Here is an 18,096-nt window from a genome sequence, read left to right on the forward strand (position 1 = left end):
CTTAGGCTATGGGTTTTTAATTAGGCTACAGCCCTGCAACCCTATTGTCTTGCCCTTGGTCTCAATCTATCACATATCCTAGCCTCATCTTTCTAGTAATTGTTCTTCTGAATCAATCTGCAGACTAAGACCTGCTGCCATCTATGGGGAACTAATAGGAATGATGCAAGGTGGCAGATGTCCCAAGGGTTGGCCACTTCAGCAGTCCTGACCTGAGCTCTTTTAGAATTCCATTTGTATGGCAAGTAAACCAGAAATGTGGAGAGCATGTGCAAGAAGACCAAGCACACCAGTGTGTTATGTTTTCCTACTTTTTTGTACTTTTCCATGTGAGGACAGTACAGCCGCATATCCCTTCAGTATTCCAGGTTCATGGATACCCCTTGGAGCCTTTGGGTGTGGATCAATGCCTTGTTTTGCAGGCTGCTACACTCACAGCTAACAAGGAGACCACTCCAGTCAAACTCTCATTCTAAATATCAGGTAAAAAGCCAAAGTAGGATAGCTCAGATCTGAGGGTGGAGTAGAGCTTGTTGGAGAAAGTGACAATAAGGTGGGAAGGGTGTAGTGGAAAATCAGGAACTGCACCTTGCAACTGGTCTAACCAGGACCCCATGGGAGAAGGTTTCCAGGCACTATGGAAACAGCTTTGCAGATGTTGATGGGGAGTTGTTGTTTTGTTGATTTATTTTCCTGTGCATAGGAACGAGCATGGAGATGTTTGGCAGGGAGCTAGTCTCAAGCTTCAGTATGTTTGTTTCTCCTCACTTAATGATCACTTAAGGGTTGCTGCAGGATGTGACGACTTCAGTTCATTGGAAAAAAGAAGTCAGTAAGGAAGGAGAGTATGTAAGGAGTCCTTAGGAGGTCCTTGCCTTGGCTGGCTTAACCCCTTACTCCTTCAGACACTGCATACCATCCAATATGCCCTTCTGGCTGCAGGACCTTTTGCAGTGTTACTTGAAACCTCCCCTTGAGACCTGCCTTTTTTTTTCTCCTATTGAGAAGGGTTGATGAAGGACATGCTTTGGGAATGGCAGATGTCAAGGGGATGTACACACCAAGGACTTGTGGCCTTCAATGAGAGAAAAGCCTGTGGTTCCTGCACAGATTTAAGTTGAAAGCTTACTCTGTGTAAGCACATATGTGGCAGAGGGGATGTCTGATGGAAGGGGCTTGTGTATGTGTATAAGGAAGTATATGCAGTGGCAGTTGTAATTCTTATTTAAAAGAATATTTCCCTGAATTTCTTCTTTTGCCCCCGGGGGCCCTTCTCAGGACACCCTTTCCAAAGCTCCCATTTGATTTCTTGGACGGATGTATACACACACAGTTGGCCCCATTTCTTTCATGTAACACCCACGGTGCAGTTGGCACATGACTCCTTTCCCCTGTGCTGACAGCAAAGCAGGGGGGATGTGGGGGTAGAAATAATGACAGAGCAGATCATAATTAATATTTTTGTCTGAAGAGTGAAAGTCCTGCCCAAGTCCCGCAGTCGAGCACAAGCCAAAGTGCTAAATCCCTGAAGGGGTGTGTTTTATTACTGACGCTCTGCGTGTTGAGGCTGGTCTGCAGGGTCTGATGCTGTGTGTGTGGAATTTTTGTGGCTATTTTCTATTATACCAATGAAAAGCAGGATCCCATCCATATAATAAAAAGGAAACTTGAAGGTTTCCACGCCTACATGGAGGTGAATGTTTTCAGCATTAGTGTTTTAATTAAGTGTTTTACCTTCCTGTGACTCCCCTGTATGAGCCCATTGCAAATGATGGAGCAGATGTTACAGAGCGCAGGAGATGATAGGATTCCCAACATCCCATCCCTCAAAGTTTGGCTATTCCTTGGTCAGGTTGGTCTACACTTGTGTTGTTTTACAAGCTTAAAATGCTTCTTTGCATGAAGTTTGCCAGTTTTAGTTTTGTCCTCTTTTGAGCAAGGCTCTGCAGGGTTCATGGGGATTGAGATGGTGCCAATTGCTTCTTGATTTTCCCTTGCCCAGCTTGGTAATTGTGGGCAGGTCCTTTCAGCTCCTCTAGGCTCTATTTTTATATTCTTCATGCAACAGATTAATGGCTGAGAGGCCTTGCAAGCTGCAGTGTGCATGCAGGGTGCTAGTGAGGCAAGAGTGAGCTTCCCCCAGATTGATGCAAATCCATGTCCTGCAAGTGCTGATCACTTCACTGGGCAGAAAGGAAGATTTTCAATACCTGCCCAACTGACAGGAGGACTGAGGAGTAGTTTCCTAAAAGGTACCTTAAAGATGCTCTTACTCTCTGCTACTCTGGCAGTTAAAGGTAACTAAGCTCCCCAGATGCTCCAAGCATTTTTGCACAGGGAGACAAAGAGGGCAACCTTGGGGACCAAACTGTGTTTGCAGCTGTGCAAACCTTGGTCCCCCAAGGCAAAGGGGAGATGGTACGGTTTGCATCAGAGTTGGGGTGCCTGGATGCAGTTTTTGAAGCTTTTGACACTCCTTCCTTTCTCCTTGCAAAGAAAGGTGTGTTTTGCCCTTACTGTAGCTCTTTCTCTTGCCACCTTGGCTAGTGATGAGAGCCCTGTGTCCCCCCCAGTCCATGTGGACAGTTCACAGCAGCCAGCTTCAGTGGATGTGTCTGCTGAGGGTGGCTCGCTGCATAGCCCCATCCTTGTGCCCTTTGGCAGAAGCACCCTGCCAGGAATGCGGCTGACCAAATGCTGCCCTTTGGCTGTTTGCTTCATTTTAGGTTGGTTACCTTGCCATCTCCTGTACCCTTTGCTCAAACCTTGCTGTTGCTTATCTGTCCTCTCACCAATGGTAAAGTGGACAGAAGCAGCTTTTAAAGAGATTCAGTTTCTGAGTTTTAGTGCTTGACCTTGACTCTTCAGATTGTACTGATAATACCTGTGATCTCCAAACGGTGCGTGGTCTAGGGACAAGATGCTTCAGGCTTTGAACTTAGCATCCTAATAAAATATATTCAGCTCAGTTTGGCCAAGACCTCAGAGGCTTCCTCAGAAATTGCATTATTGTTTTGATTGTTTTTTGACCTTCCAAATCCTTTCTTTTCTCATCCCAGAACAGCACTCTCAACCTAAAGGACAAAGCTGACTGAAGCTCTGTGCAGAGCAGGAGCTGCTGGGGAGGGGAAGGGTGGAGGGATGGCTGCGATGGAGCACACACAGCTACTGCCCTCAATTAGCCCATGTGGCTGTCATATTTGAAATGAAAGCGCAGCAGGTCTCAGAAGAGTCCCCCTCATGGGCCTTGCTGAACTTATAAGCTGGGACCATGGTATAACTTAATTTCCTGAAATGTCAAGTGGCTCATATTGGCTGCCTGCTCTATTGGTGTTTTCTTATGAACACATTGTACTCCCATTTCCTGCAAAGAATTCCTATCAGTTCTCAATGATTGCTTAATAAGAAAAATCAGTAAGGACAGGGAAAGTTCACTTCCTGCAGATGAATATAATGACTATTAGCTCTGCTGAGTTGCCTGAGGGATTTTTTTGGTTGCAATTTGATTTATTTGTATTTTTATCCACAAGACTGAGAACATTGATCCAAGGCTAGATCCTGCAAGTGCTGAGCACTTTGGTGGTCTGTAGGAGGCCCTCAGCACCCATGAACTTCACATGAGAAGGAAGGAGTAGAATTTTCTAAGTGACAGAGGAGAAAAGATGCTTTAAACTGGGAACAGCAGCAATGCTGAGAGCTTAACTGTCAGTATCACATTTTTATTACCTGTCTTGTGATAGCTTTTGTTTTCTACATTTTTTAAAAGAAAGTTTGTACTGAGGGTATGAATCCTTGCAAAGGTGACTGAAAGCCTCAGAAGCAAGTCTGAAGGATCCTTAAATGGTTTTCTTATTTTCTAAATCTTAGCTTCTGTGCAAGATTCACTATAATTCTTGAGTGTGACTTCTGACACTGATTTTCAGCCAGTGGGTTATTGATTCAGGATCATGCTTTTATCATTCCTGCAGGAACGCTCTTTAGACCCAGAGATTCTGGTTTATAGGGAAGGTGGTGAAGAAATAGCCTTTTCTTCATGATAGCTTTTATCTGACTGCTTGTAATGCTCCTCTGTCCAGAGCCTTCCAACTTCAAAGTGCTGTGCAAGCTATTAGCTCACTGTATAGGTTAGGTAAATGACTAAGTAAATAAAACTGCCTGCCACTTGGAGAGCATGGGCCATTTGAACTCCTGAGCCCTTCGTATTCCTCTTCATTGGCACAGTCACTGTGGAGTCATTTCTGGGTCTGAAGTACAGTCCTGAGCAGGGCATAACTGAGAGCTTTGGCAGAGGGGCTGATGCACCAGCTAGGCTGTCTGAACGTGGGTCTGAAATAAAAAGTCATTTCGTGGTGGCCGTTTGCTTTCCAAACATCTTTTGGGATCTGAGCCCTGTCCCTGCTTTGCTTCCTGGCTCTCATCTCGGTGCCTTGCGCAAGACTGTCCGTTTAGACCTCCAATGTCTGAGTGAGGAAAGAACCAGCAAATGTTTTTAACCAAAAGTCTTGCCTGCCTGAATATCAGAAACATATTAAGCATGCTGTAATTTTTATGCTACCCCTAAATTTTAGAATCTAGAGGACAATCAGAGATACTGATCAAAGAAAGACAGAGCATGTTAATATCAAAATGATAGCCAGCCTTAATTTGCAGCTGAAGCATGCCCTAACCTTCCTGAGAGAGAGCAAAGCACATTCATATATATTTCAGCTCCCCCCATCTTATATTCCACATACAGGGATAATCATGTCTTGGTATCCTAAATATTCCAATGTATTAAGATGCTGGAGTAAATTAACCTTTTGATAGGCTGCTGCTGGTTGTAGAGGGTAGATTCATTATATGTCTGTATTTGTCCCTGAGTCATCTCTTTTCGTGGATGTGTGTATGTTGCCTAGGTACAGGAGGCACTAATGCCTGATCATTCTGTAGAAGACAGTTTGAGATGGATTTTTTTAATCATCTGCTTGCTTCTAAGGCATGTAATTATAAGCAGGCCCTCACAGCAAGGCAGAGCATACATAGGCTATCAGGAAAAGAAAATCACTCTTGTGGTTTTAGGGGTACAATGAAGATGCAACTATCCCACCATTTACAGTTGCAGTCTGGCCTGTTGGAGCCTTTTTGAGTAAAGGGGAAGTCCCTGGTAACTCATACAGGGCACAGGATATTCTGACTGGTGACTTTGTGCTTAGCTAGAGCGAAGGCAACATGGTACAAATCCATGTACTTCCTCACTTATGTCATTAATTTTGCTTTAATTTTACCACTTTGGCTACCCTGCTTTCAGTTATTGCTTTATGAAGTGTTACTGGCACTGATGAAAAGGAGAATTTTCACATGTACCCGATAAATAGTCTTTTTTCGTGTCTAGTCCCACTTGTGCCCTCTGCTCAAAAATGACCTGACCGCAGCCCTTGAGTGTTGTTAGGGGAGTAGCCAGCTGGGGTCACTCAAGAGTATTGAAAGAGACTCCTTGTCTTCTTGCCCCAAGGGGCCCAGATATTTAGACAGCTGCCTCACTATGAATGGGACTCTCTGGCAAAAGAATTAAGCAAAGATTAAAATCAGTTTTAGCTGTTAAATGTGTGCTTTGCACAGCATTTAGCAACTAAAGGGCTAATTATCTTTGAACTTATGCACATGGTTTAAGATGTGATCCACACAACTTGATATTTTTCTGTTGTCTACAAAGAACTGAAAATGAGGATAAGAAGACATTGCTGTCTGTAAGGGCATGGTTTTCCATGCAGACTGGAGACGGTGCCCAGTCTGCAGGGAAGACACTAAAGGAGAATAGGTTAAACCAATCATTTTAACACTTGTCATTTAGACTCTTCTATTTAATGGGAGTTCAAGCTCTTTAGAGAAATACCACTGTGCATGAAGGTAGGAAAATGAGATTGCTCTGAAAGAAAGCCAAGCTCATACCTGAATGGAAATCTTACCTTAAATGTTTAGAAGGTTTAGAAAGCTCTGCAGAGAAATAACTGTTAGGCTGCCAGGTGCCCTAGAGAGGGACTTCATGCCCCTCTGCAGTCTGGCTGCTCTGGAAAGCTGCATTAGGCTCAAGATATTCTTGTCACTACAGAAAGAGACAAGGGGAGGAGGTAACATTATTGGTAAAGCGATGGTGCCATTTTAAAACCCTTTAGGGAAGCAAGCACTGCCAAATAGTAATCAAAAGTCTTGGATGTTCTCATCCACTGTGAGCCAAATCATGACACAAGATAAACTTCGAGTTTTTTTTCTTCAACTTTTTAAACCTTTATTTTATTCTTGAATAATACTTTAAGCTTACTGCTTAGCCATGCAACATACCATTATTATAGAAATAGTGGTGGGAATCAAAGTCTCCAACTCCATGTATGACTCTCTTGAAGTGTGAGGCTGAGGCTAGAGGCTGTGCACTGAGACCTTATCTGTGCTGAGCAGAGAGGAAGGACTTTCTTACAAGTAATAGCTTAAGCTGCTATTTATACACCTCAGTGGCTTCTGCCTTGCCCTTACTGGCTTTGCCAGTGTGATTGGTGGTGCTCAGTTCATGAGCCCCTAAAACCTTTGAATCTTTTATCCTGTGTTTGTGGAGTTGATTACTACAGCACAAGTGTAGTATCTTGTACTGATTATCAGGATCATTCTGACTTCTCATCCACTACTCTACATAGTATCACTTCCCAGCTTTGTTGCAGAAAGCAGTTTTTCTGCAGAAGTAGTGCATGTATTCTTAGTTACTTTGTTAATTAAACTTTTCAATAGAAGCATTTTTCAGGTATAACTATGTCAAGCAGAATGCCCAAGGTGCTGAAACTTACAAAACGGTCATAAAATGTAAAGGTTGCATACTTGAGGCAGCTTTTTTGCCCTATCTAGGAGAGGATTAATAGCTGTATTTGCTTCTTTTCTTTTTGTGTTTTGTGGTCTCTGTGTGGTAATGCAACTAATAAAAATTGGTAGGGGTTAGAAGAAATATCTTGGATCCAGAGTTCAGTCTTTCTGATCTCAGCATAGAGTTAAGAGTCACAACCTGACCTTTCAGACCTCTGAAGCTTGTAATATCTCCGTTAGGTCACATGTATGGATGAGAAGAACTACTCCTTAAAGAAGTGACAAAGGTTTCTCAATTGAGATCAGAGAGGTGATACTACCTAAAGGCCAGACCCAAGAAAGGCAATGAGCATTCACTTCAGAAGATGTTGGGTCAGGCCTCAAGCACAGGACACTAAGACTTTTTGGCTTCTGAAGCAGAAGGTGTATGCATCTGAGAAACCCACTAAGCATAGTAACATGCTTTAACAAAAGGTAGATTTCTAGCTCAGGCAGCTTTGTTTTAAGATATCAAGGGGAAAACAATCTCTTTCAGTGATTTAGCAATGCAAATAGGATCTTAAGTGATGCTGGGAAAATGAATATGCTAGTCAGAGTAGAGCTGAGCAGCAGCAAAGGGTTGATGCAGGAGGGTTCACAAAAGGCAGCTTTTGAGTGACAAGTACCAGCTTGGGCAAGAGGCTTTCATGGGGAGCCAAGCAGCAGAGGTTAGAGCTCTGTGCAGTACATGTTCCTGATGACTCCACTACTTTGTCCTGATTTCCATGGTGCTGCTGGTTATCTACCACCTTGGAGAGGTGCTTCAGGCACTTTTTAATGGACTTATGTCATTGGTCAGAGATCTTTGTGTAAGTAAAATTTGGGAGAGATCTGTACCATCACTGCACATCTGATGTTGGTAGATAATGGGTGAGGCAGTGATGTCCCAGAGAGCTACAGTGCCGTGGGCTATGATCTCATAAGTTAAGCAGGGTTGGGCCTGTTTGTTTTTGGATGGAGGACTTAGAAGGAAAAGTTGATTGTTGCAGTCAATTTGACTTGGTAATTCAGAAGGTGGTGCTCTTCCCCCTGGATAGCATAGGCTGGCATGCCAGAATGATTAGACTCACCACAACTCTTAACTTTCTGGAAGAAATGTAAAACCAACATCCTCACCTCTTGAGACTGAACATCACGGGACTCCTGCTATTACCCCTGAGCCCCAACCAAATTCCATCCTGACAACCGCACCCTGCAGATGGAGATCCACCCTGCCCTTTCAGGAGGATGCAGTAAACTTGGCTTTCACCACTGGGTCATGCTGCACCTCCAGCTGTACTGCTGCAGAGCTCAGTGCAGACGGCTGCAGGATTGTTCAGGCAGTAACAAATGCTCTTTCAAGTAACTTGTGCAAGTGTTCTTAGTGAAAAGGGGCTGTTTAAATGGGAGGTGTTTTCCTCCTCCCTTCTGGAAGCCTCAGTAGGGCCTGACTTGAGCAATAGCTGCCTTGTGCTGCATGCTGCCCAGCAGCTGGAGCCTCCCTCGCTTTGCCTTTGGCTCTTCCTATGGCAAGGCACTGCCAGGCTCAAGGCATAGGCATGCTCTGCTGCCCACTGCCATCTCAGAAGGACAGCAAACATTTGCTTAGCTGTTTCAGAACATTTCTTCATGTGAGATTGTGGCTACTTGGGGCCAGTTCTGGAGTGATGCAAGTTATTTAGCAGTATGTAGGTGTAAAGCACAGTAATTTTGTGGACTGAGTGGGTGGCAAGGCAGGGTTACAGCAGGAAAGGCAGCCAACAGGATGGCATTAGATAAAATGCTCTCTGTGAGGAGGACTGCTGGGAAGGGAGCTCTGGTTGCTTTGGCCAACGTCTAAAGGCAGATTTGCTCTGTGTTTGTTTTTGTAAGTGGTGGAAGTGCTTGTGTGGATTCCTCTCTTTTGGTTTATCTTAAAACTTTCCTAATTATGTTAGCGGAAATAAACCCGCTTGACCCCCCAGTAGGTGTCTGTGCCAGAGCTTGCACCAATTGAAGGAAATTTGTGTGAAGTCACCATTAGTTGGAGGGGCACCCGTGTGTTCGTGTGTGTGTAAACACAACTTGGCATTGACACCTCCCATCTATCCTCCCGTTCTTTCCCTGCTCCATGGCTTCTTCTCTCCCCTCTTGGCAGCTTCTTGATGCAGAGTTCACATTATTCTTCTCAGCTCCTGCAGAAAAATGAGCAAACACTCCCACTACTGCTGTGACCACGCAGAGAACGGGCTGAGTGAACTGGATCTGTGTTCCAAAATTCAGTAAATAGAGCTTGAGAAAGAATCACTGAGAGGAAGGCTGTGTGCTGGGAGGGTCGGGTCCCTGACCCTGTGACAATCAGCACGAGGGCCTGTTCTTGGTCCCAACCTCATCTGCTCTCCACTGTCCTGGCAGAGTGCGCTGGGAGAGGCTTTTGCATATTCCTCACCATGCGTGTCCTGTCTTGACAGTATTTATGCAAATTTTTTAAGTAGGGGAAAAAGCCGTCACGTAAAACCAAAAATTCATCTGAAGGCCAAATATGTAGGTTGGTTGGCTGCTGATATTTTTTTTTCTTCCCAATTAAAAATAAAGTAACTTATAAAATGACGATCTGGTTTAATATCCTCATTATATGTTCCAGGCAGTGTCTGAGTCATGCCACTTGCTCTGTGTTTGTACCCCTGTGGGGGTTTTAAATGTTCTGTTTAAGGAGAACCAAAAGATATCCCCAATCAGAGATGCCAAGTAAGATTACTAGGGTAATGGGGCTCTGATGGGGCTGCTGGTAGTACCCATGAATTCTTTATGGATGAAATTTCTGTCTGTGGAGAAAAGGACCTGTGGGTTGCTACTTGTCCTGTCTTCTCAAGCTATGTGGTCATCCTTTTGAGTGGGAACCAATTCAAAACACTAGTATCCCAGCAGTTCCCTAGGGAGTGTCTTGTCCTTATTTTTATTTTTGGCTAGTAGGACTTTTAATCAACTCACAATCAATGCTCTCACCTTTAATCTTCATAGGAAAACAGAGTGAACTACAAGAGGAGCTGATGAAGGAAGCCTCTTCAATGCTGGCAGCTGTGCTGCATGTTCTCATGTCCTGACCAGCCGCTTCACATTAGCATAGCCATTTCTCATGGAGGCAGGGGTCTTCTGTCCTGCATAGGTCACTCTGACTGGGTATTTTTGCAGAAATGGTTAGCACTAAGATGCTACCTGGATAATGTCAACTGTAGAATATATATATATTTAATGCAGATTACTGTTTGCCAGAATCAACTAGACTTGAATCCTTGGATCTGCACAGCACAACAATCCAGAGATCATAAACATGAAGAGTTTCTCCTGAGAACTCAGGGTTAAAGACAGGGTATGGCAACCTAAAAAGTTATTTCTGATCAGCTTTCAGCCCGTTATAAGCCAAGGTGCCAAACTTAGCCCCTCATACAACTAAGACCATGTATACAAAAGATTCCCATGGCTCAGCTGATGCAGAGCAATGTCTTAATTTGTGACATGGTACTTGTGAGCCTGACCCTTTTCTTCCACTAGAGGACTGTGTCAAATGAGACTGAATGCTACCTTTGCTTTAGAGTGTTTTGTACCTAGCAGGAAGGGGCTAGAGAAGAAGAGAGTTTTCCTTTGAGCTACAGACCCCCTACTTCTCCGTCTCTCTTCCAGTGCTGTGAGCTACAGGGATTTGGCAGGTCTCAGCCTCTTTTCCACTGGCAAAAATTGCATTTTTTTTTCCCTTGGGCTGTGTCTAAATTTCCTTGGCATGGAGGGAATGGATGATGTTACCACCACTCCAGGGAAGTGCAGTTGTGAGCAATTATCATTTTTCAGATATGCTATACAGATACACTTGGAAATTTCAATTTTTACCTACCTTCAGACTACACAGTGCTAGGTAATGCTCTAGAAGCTGCAGGTCCCCGGGTCTCTAATGGTTTGCCTGCTCTAGGTATGTCTGCACTGCCAGATGTCTCGGCTTCCCAGTTTTTCCCTCTTCTCAGTCCTTCCATGCTACCTCAGGCCTCACATCCACAGAGGCAGGCCCCATCGTGCAGAGCATGCAACACTGCCCTTCAGCATCAAGCTGTAAAATTACTGCCCTTATGGACTGCAGCACAACTCGTATTATTTTAGGCATGTTGACTTGAAGCACTCACACAAGTAACTATTATCTGGTATACCCACAAGGCCGAGGGCTATGCGCTGTGGGTACAGCCAGTCTGCTCCAGAGCCAAGCTAGCCTTAGGCAGGATCGGCATGAGATGTTCTGCACTGCTTGACCTGGAAGGCTGGCAATCACTAAGGTGAATAGCATTAGTAACATAGACATAACCTTTAGCTACCAGTAAATGAAATTACTTTTCCAGTGCAGAAATAGAGCTGCATGCTATTAACATTAGAAATGGCAGCTCTGCTGATGACTTAGATTAAGCTGTTATAAGATTATCTTATATTGTCAAAATACTGACATTTAAAATTTGCTTTTTCCCTATATGTTGACAGGCTTTTCTGTTTAAGGCCTAAAAATTTCCTTTTGCTGATTTGTTCCCTTTTTCCTCAGAACCAGTCCACGCACAAAAACCAAAACTTCTAGAAGCCTGGATGCTTTCCTAAAACATTTAATAGCGCTGAGGATGTGAAATACTGTACTGAGTCCTCTGGGAAACCTACAATTAGTGGGATGAAAATACCTTCTATAAATGATTGAGTTCCTGAAACGTTGCAAGCAATTAAAATGCTCTACAGGACAGAGCTGAAAATCCGTACAGGATTATCACAGTGAGGCATTGTTTAGAAGATGTCCTTGGGTCGGACAGTTGCAGCTATGCTGGGTGCAGGCATTACTCAGTTCCTGCTCTGTGCAGTGCCTGGCTAGTGCCATGTTTTCTTCCAGTTTTGTTCTCGCTCTTTCAGCTAAGAGGACCTTTTCATAGCTGTTATTTCATCTCAGGAAGGACTGCAGATCACTTGTTTGCAATTTTTTAAGGCTGTTTTTTAATGACACTGTGTTAAGAGTACAGAGCTAGGGGAAGGGGCCCCCTTTGAGGTGACACCTTTGAGAAGGTGTTTGCTGCACAGCTACTTGTGTAGTGGTCTTATCTAGCACATGTGGACATCCAATTTTGTTTAGGGATAGACACCTCGGAGCCAGGCACATACTTAGTTTGCTCCTCTCTCCAGCCACTTCACCCAGTTCCATATTCCAAAGGTGATTTTCTTTTTTTTTTCTGATCTTTCACAGGGCCTCAGCTTCTTGGATATCCAAATTACTGTGACTGATAGGGCTGAATGCCTTCTGTTCAGAGGATCTGTTAGGATCCTCTGAGATTCCCACTGTTGCACTAGGTGCACTGTTGTGCACCTAAGAATCTTAGGAAATATGATATTCCTGGTAAACAAGAAGATGTAGTTTTGAGGTATACATCCCAGCACAGGTCCTGTGCAGCTCTGCCATGGAACATGTGTAGAAACAGCTGTAGAAATGGCAGAGGCTGAAGATCTTTATAAAATGTCAAAACCAATTGAACAGGATTGAGAAAGGCCTATTATACAAGTGAGCAGTGGTCAATTTAGTTGAGAGAAGATGCTTAAAATTATTTGGTGTTCTGGGATCTAGAGTATAGGCTTTGCCCACAGCTGGAAAGAATTCCAGTATAAAAACACTTCAGAAGGACAGGGACCAAAGGAAATGAGGAAGAAAGAAAGAAACAGTCTTCAGTTAGGTGAGGATAGCAGGTCTGGAGGGAATGGACGTGAAGGTTGGATGTGTGTGTGAGTGGGCCAGCTTTGAGCCGCTCCCATGAGTATGGGTGAGCTGAACGGGGTAAGAAATGGATTAGAGTGAGATATATGACAAATAGGGTAGTAAGGGAAGTGGATTAAGGCTGGGAAGGTAGAAGCTGAGTCCAGCAGGACAGGGGAGCTGCAAGATGGCAGAAAGGTCTGTGCTTTTCCAGACAATTGTTTCTGATTTCCCATTATGTCTCTTGCTATCTCTCTGCATGAATCTACCTTATTAGGTAGATGGTAAAGCCCCTCCTTTTCATCCTGCTTTAATTCATGCTTCCTCTGCTTTGGTGGTTGCCTTGTACACAGTGCTGTTAAAAGTGCAATTATCATTCTTCCTGGTTGTGCGGTATTAAGGGCGTATCCTCTTGCAGCATCTCCTGGAGGCTTATTACTCAAGAGAGAGGAGTTGTGCACTGGAAGCCAAATTAAACTGAGTAAAGAGAAGGCTGTTTCCACCGCAAGGATGGAGCAGATCGCTTTGCAGAAGACCAGATCAGGAGTTGTTCTATGGGGAGCACATACATCTGGAATGGCCGTGATGTAGGGAGCTTGTCCTGCAGAACGGCGAGATGTGATTCAGTGATTCTTTATGGCTTGGCCTGACTCTGTCCCTTTTGTCCCCTGGTGTAGGAACGTGGTTTGGTGTGCATCCTCTGCTATCTGCAGAGATTTCAAAGCTAGAAGAGATGACTGTGACCCTCTAGCCTGATTTTCTGCAGGATCCTGAATGTTTCATTCTAAAGAGCTAACCAGATTCAAATTAAAGATCCTGTGTGATGGAAAACATAGGTACTTCTTTCAGGAATGTTCTTCTCCCCTCCTGTTGTAAAAAGCATCCTTTTATTTTTCCCCAGCATTAACTTTTCTAGCTTTTACTTGTCTTCTACCACTGCATAACCACCTGGTTTGATCTGCTTGGTGAAAAACTCCTTACACGTCCCTCATTGATCAGTTTTGAGGCGCGACCAGCATCAACATCTCCATTTGCCAGGCTCCCAGATGTCTCTGAAGCTCCCCAGCTTTTCTGAGAACTAGTCAGCAAATAGTTAACGAAGGTGAGCCGCAGGCCTCAGAGCATTTTGCTAGGGAGCCAGGTGAGTAAAGAACAGATAAAGGCAGCACCTGCCTATGGGTTTGGAACAGCCTGGGGCCATGGATAGAATGTAAATACACTCTGAAAATCTTATTGTCTGACTCTGTGCCAGCGTCTTCTGGGCTCTTGTCATGGAAAATATTTCAGCTGAGGTCATTCAGTCAGCAAAAAGAGACAGCATTTAATACCCTCTGAGGTGCCAACTTGCTTCTTTCTTTGTGTCGATAAATAAACAAAGTAGGGTAGCATTTCATGTTGCCAGAATGATTTTTGTTTTATTAGGAAGGGTTTAAAGTCTTTTTTTTTTTTCTCTCTTTCTCTCTCCTTCCTCCTCCTCAATGCAAAGACTGTGTTTCTGCTCCCTTTCCGTGTTTGCTCCTTCTAGCTCACATGCACACACCCAGCCTTTAGAGTGAGAACTAATGTCTGCTTCTTGTAAATCTGTTGGCTGCCCCAGGCTATGTTTTTAATTCCTTTATTCAGCTTTGAGATGAGTAGGAGAAAGGTGCAGCTTTTTGAGATGATGGAAGTTGCCATTTCCCTTCTTCAGTCAATTAGGCACTTTAGTTGTTTTCAGCTAATTCTCAAAACTTTCCATTGATGATAGCTCTGCTCTAAAGGGTGGGGAAACCTACCTACTTGCTTAGGGGAGGAGAGGGATCTGGAATTGAAAAGAAAGTTGATGGTAACTAGATTAACTCTTGATGGGATGACTGATTTGCTGCCTATGCCTTTGGGAGAGAGAAGCAACCTGACTGTAGAGCTGTATTCAGAGTAGTTGATCTCCTGTTCATTCAGAATTATGGCTTTTGATACTTCTGCTGTATCAGTCCAGTCTCGAGTATCATTTGAGATGTTGTGACCCTGTCAATACCCTTAGGGAAGCTGTTGCTTTCTCCTCAAAATCCTTGCAATGGGAAATTCCTTCAATGTTTTCAAGGAGCTCTCCTTCCCTTACTCTTCAGTTGTCTCTGTGCTCCTTCCCCATATCCCTCACCTCCAGTTCCTGCCACCGCTGCCCACTCGGGCATGTACTGGGGGCCCAGGCCTTGCTGGGTAAGGAGCCACTGCTTGTGGTCAAGGCACTGCTTATCTGGTGACAGGTTTAGTGTTGTCCATTCCGTGGTCAGTAGTCTCTCCCTGGGTCCTTTGGACCTTACTCACTGGCCTCTAATATCTGAGTACTTTCTGCCTGGTGGTTATCTCATGAGATGGTGCAGAAAGTACTATAGGGTCCTACAAAGTAAAACAGCAAGGGGACATGTGAAATCTTTCTTCCACTGTGCTTCAGCAAGAGCAAAGGCTGGGGTTTGCCTTCTGAAACGTAAGCTCATTCTGCTTTCAGGCAGGGAAGAAATGAGATCAGTTCTTCCACATCAGCACTTTTCTTTATCTTGTTGTTTTCTGCCTTGCTAAGTCTGTCAGGGTCTGTGGCTCATCTGAAGACAAGTCTGCAAACCTTGGGGCTGGGAATTGTCTCACCTGATTGCATTTATCTAAAACTTAGAATTAAAGTGTAAGATTGTCATCTAGGCTTTCTCTCCAGTCAGTGCAGAGTGATAAACAGCCCTCGTCATCTATCTTTCTTGTCCTATAAACCTGCCTTGGATTGGGGTGATTCATGCTTTGGAAGCTCTGTGCTCTCCATGAGCCATCAGGGAGGTGTAGGTGAGCGGCTTAGGCAGGACCCCCAACTCTCACAGGGCTCTTTGACCTAAGAAATCAAGCGGCAATTTTCAGCTTGTTTGGCTGTGATGTTCTTCATGTGCAGTGTAATGTTGCATTTTTTTGTAGAGAGGAGAGAGATCTGTGCCCATCTCTTTGGTAAGAAGACTTTGTGTTGATTTTGATAGCGATGATGTTCTGTCCATGACAGCCCTTATTTAACTGAAGAACAAGGGAGACAGTCAAAGTGAGAAGCTAAGTGCTCTGCCAGACATCACAGTTCTACTATCAACTATAGTTTTTTAATCGTGTGGATTTCAAGACCAAAATTTCAAAGCTAATGAAGGAATATGAAGGTCTGTTCTCCCTCAAAATTAAAGATCTCAGCTGCTTTATATTTTCCCTTGTGTTAATCTGGGATGTGATTGCTTATCTGAGTGTATATCTTTGGAGGAGATAAACTATAGGCATTCCCCACCCCACCTGAGATACAGACCTCAAAAGTGAGAGGAAGGAATAGAGCTTTTGAGCTGGGCTGATCTTCTCTGGCTGCTGCTGGGAGCACAACCATGGTAAAACATTGTGCAAGGAAACCCTCCTGCTCTTGACCAAAGACAGGAACTAGGCTGACAAGACAATAATAGTGTTGGCTAAACTGGCAAACACACATCCCTTTTGGACAGACTCAACATGTTACATTGAGAAGCAGTTAGAGCACTGTTGTGTAAGGCTTTTCATGGACGGAAGCCAGAATGCTCCAGTAACCACACACACATAAAATATTCATTGAGCTTGGGTTTTGTTGCCAAACTGGAGAAAGGGGGAGAAGCTTTGTGGATAGAGATAAAACTGCCAGTATTGAGGGCTGAAGGGAGGAGTTGATCGTGTTCTGAAATCTTTTATTTTTCTTTTCTTTTTTTTTGAGAAGGATTTCTAATCTTTACCAGGGAAGCGATGGGTGGGAAGAGGATTAAATGCAAAACTTGTGGGTTTTACATTTCACATGTCCAGAGGGTGAAGGTAATGCCTTTGTGCCACATTCCCCGATATATTCTATGCTATGCATTGTCTGCAAAATAAGTCCAGAATAAATTCTTAGAAAATAAAACAAATGTGAAAGCTATGATATCTTCCCTAAAACACTGGCTTGTAAATAGAAGAAAGCTTTCTTAAGCACAAGGCAGAGGGCTGTGATAAGTACAAACACCAGATTTTTCTCTCTGAAAACACAAGTTTCATTTTATAAATGGATGTAAAGATATTCACCTGTTTTTGTGCTACTTTGAGATGCCTTCAGTTATCTGGATGCTGAAATTGTAATGGTTGTGTTTGGTTGAGAGAGCTTTTTACTATTGCTGCTAGAATTGAGACAGTTAAAATTATAAGTTATAATTTGTATAGAATATATGCTATCATGTTTCAGACTGTGTGAAACAGTGAACAGTGTGAAAGACACTGTTTATCTGACATAAATAATGCAGAGCAGACTAAAAGGCGCAGTTAAACAAGGCATATACAGGGACAGACCAAGAACAAAAGTATTTGTACTTTTCTATAAATATTAAGTGTATATAGAAGAAAAATATATGAATTTTAATGTGTTGGCTTCCAAGACATCTTACTGAAGGAAACTAAATAATATGAAGCCTTATTATTGAGATAATTATTATGTAGAAATGACAAGAACAGATTTTGCTGTTGGAGGAGTGACTCATAGTATGTTAGAAATAACTGATTTATCTTATTGGACTCTTATCTGCATCATCATTTACCACCCACTCTTTATGGATTGAAATTTGCCATGCCAAATCAAGAAAAATATTGCAATAAGGTTACCCTTTTAAATAGCTGACTGTAGCAGTGACAGTGCTAAGAAATATTAGAGACAGTACAAAAATAGTATGCAAGAATTGTTGGACCTGGGAATATTTGTTCTCAGTAGGACACACAAAGTAGGTCAAAATTTTTAAACTGATTCCTGGAGAAACTGATGAATTGGAAAAAAAAAGAAACCCTTGACTGAGAACCAGGTTTCAAGTATAGCTATTGCACTGAGGAGTTACTTTACAACAGTGACAATTGCATGGTTAAATTCACTTTTTGTCAGGATAACATTAAAAAACACTATGGCAATATTTATCTCTAAAAGACAGTTCAAAGCAATTAATGGAGAAAGCAATGGAGCTAAGAGGGTAAGTGGCATCCTTGTTGCTTACAAGAGTATATGGCTCTCTGTGGGCCAGTTCCCAAATTAACAACCACAGCTCCTTTTCCTCTCACTTTTTTTTATCCCTCCCCTCAAAAAAAAATTTAGTGCAGTGAGAAAAGGAAAGGGGGACTTTTATGAATTAAAAAGGTGTCCTTTAAACAGCAGAAATCATACCTAAACAAAGAAAATGGAAAGGAGCATAAATTCTAGCAAGTAAAATGTAAAACCATAGCTTAATCTAAAATAGTTTGAGTGACTCATGAAAGGCAAAAACTAATAATAAAAGCTGTCCCAGACCTAAAACTAGCTAAAGTCTGCCCTAAGATAGGTGGGGTCAGCACATGATCACGGTGCAAAATGAGCAATCGAGGTCAAGAATGCCACGCTATAGCAGGCAGCAGAAAGCACTTACTGCATAGCAAATAAGAAGTCCTCCCTAAGCTTTGAGCCCAAGGAGTGATCTCTAATTGAATTGTTAATAGAAGAATTTTAAAAACAGACA

Source organism: Tinamus guttatus, unplaced genomic scaffold (assembly GCF_059628265.1).
Source record: "Tinamus guttatus ecotype Peru unplaced genomic scaffold, ASM5962826v1 Tinamus_guttatus_pri_ptg000227l, whole genome shotgun sequence".
NCBI classification, from domain to species: Eukaryota; Metazoa; Chordata; class Aves; order Tinamiformes; family Tinamidae; genus Tinamus; species Tinamus guttatus.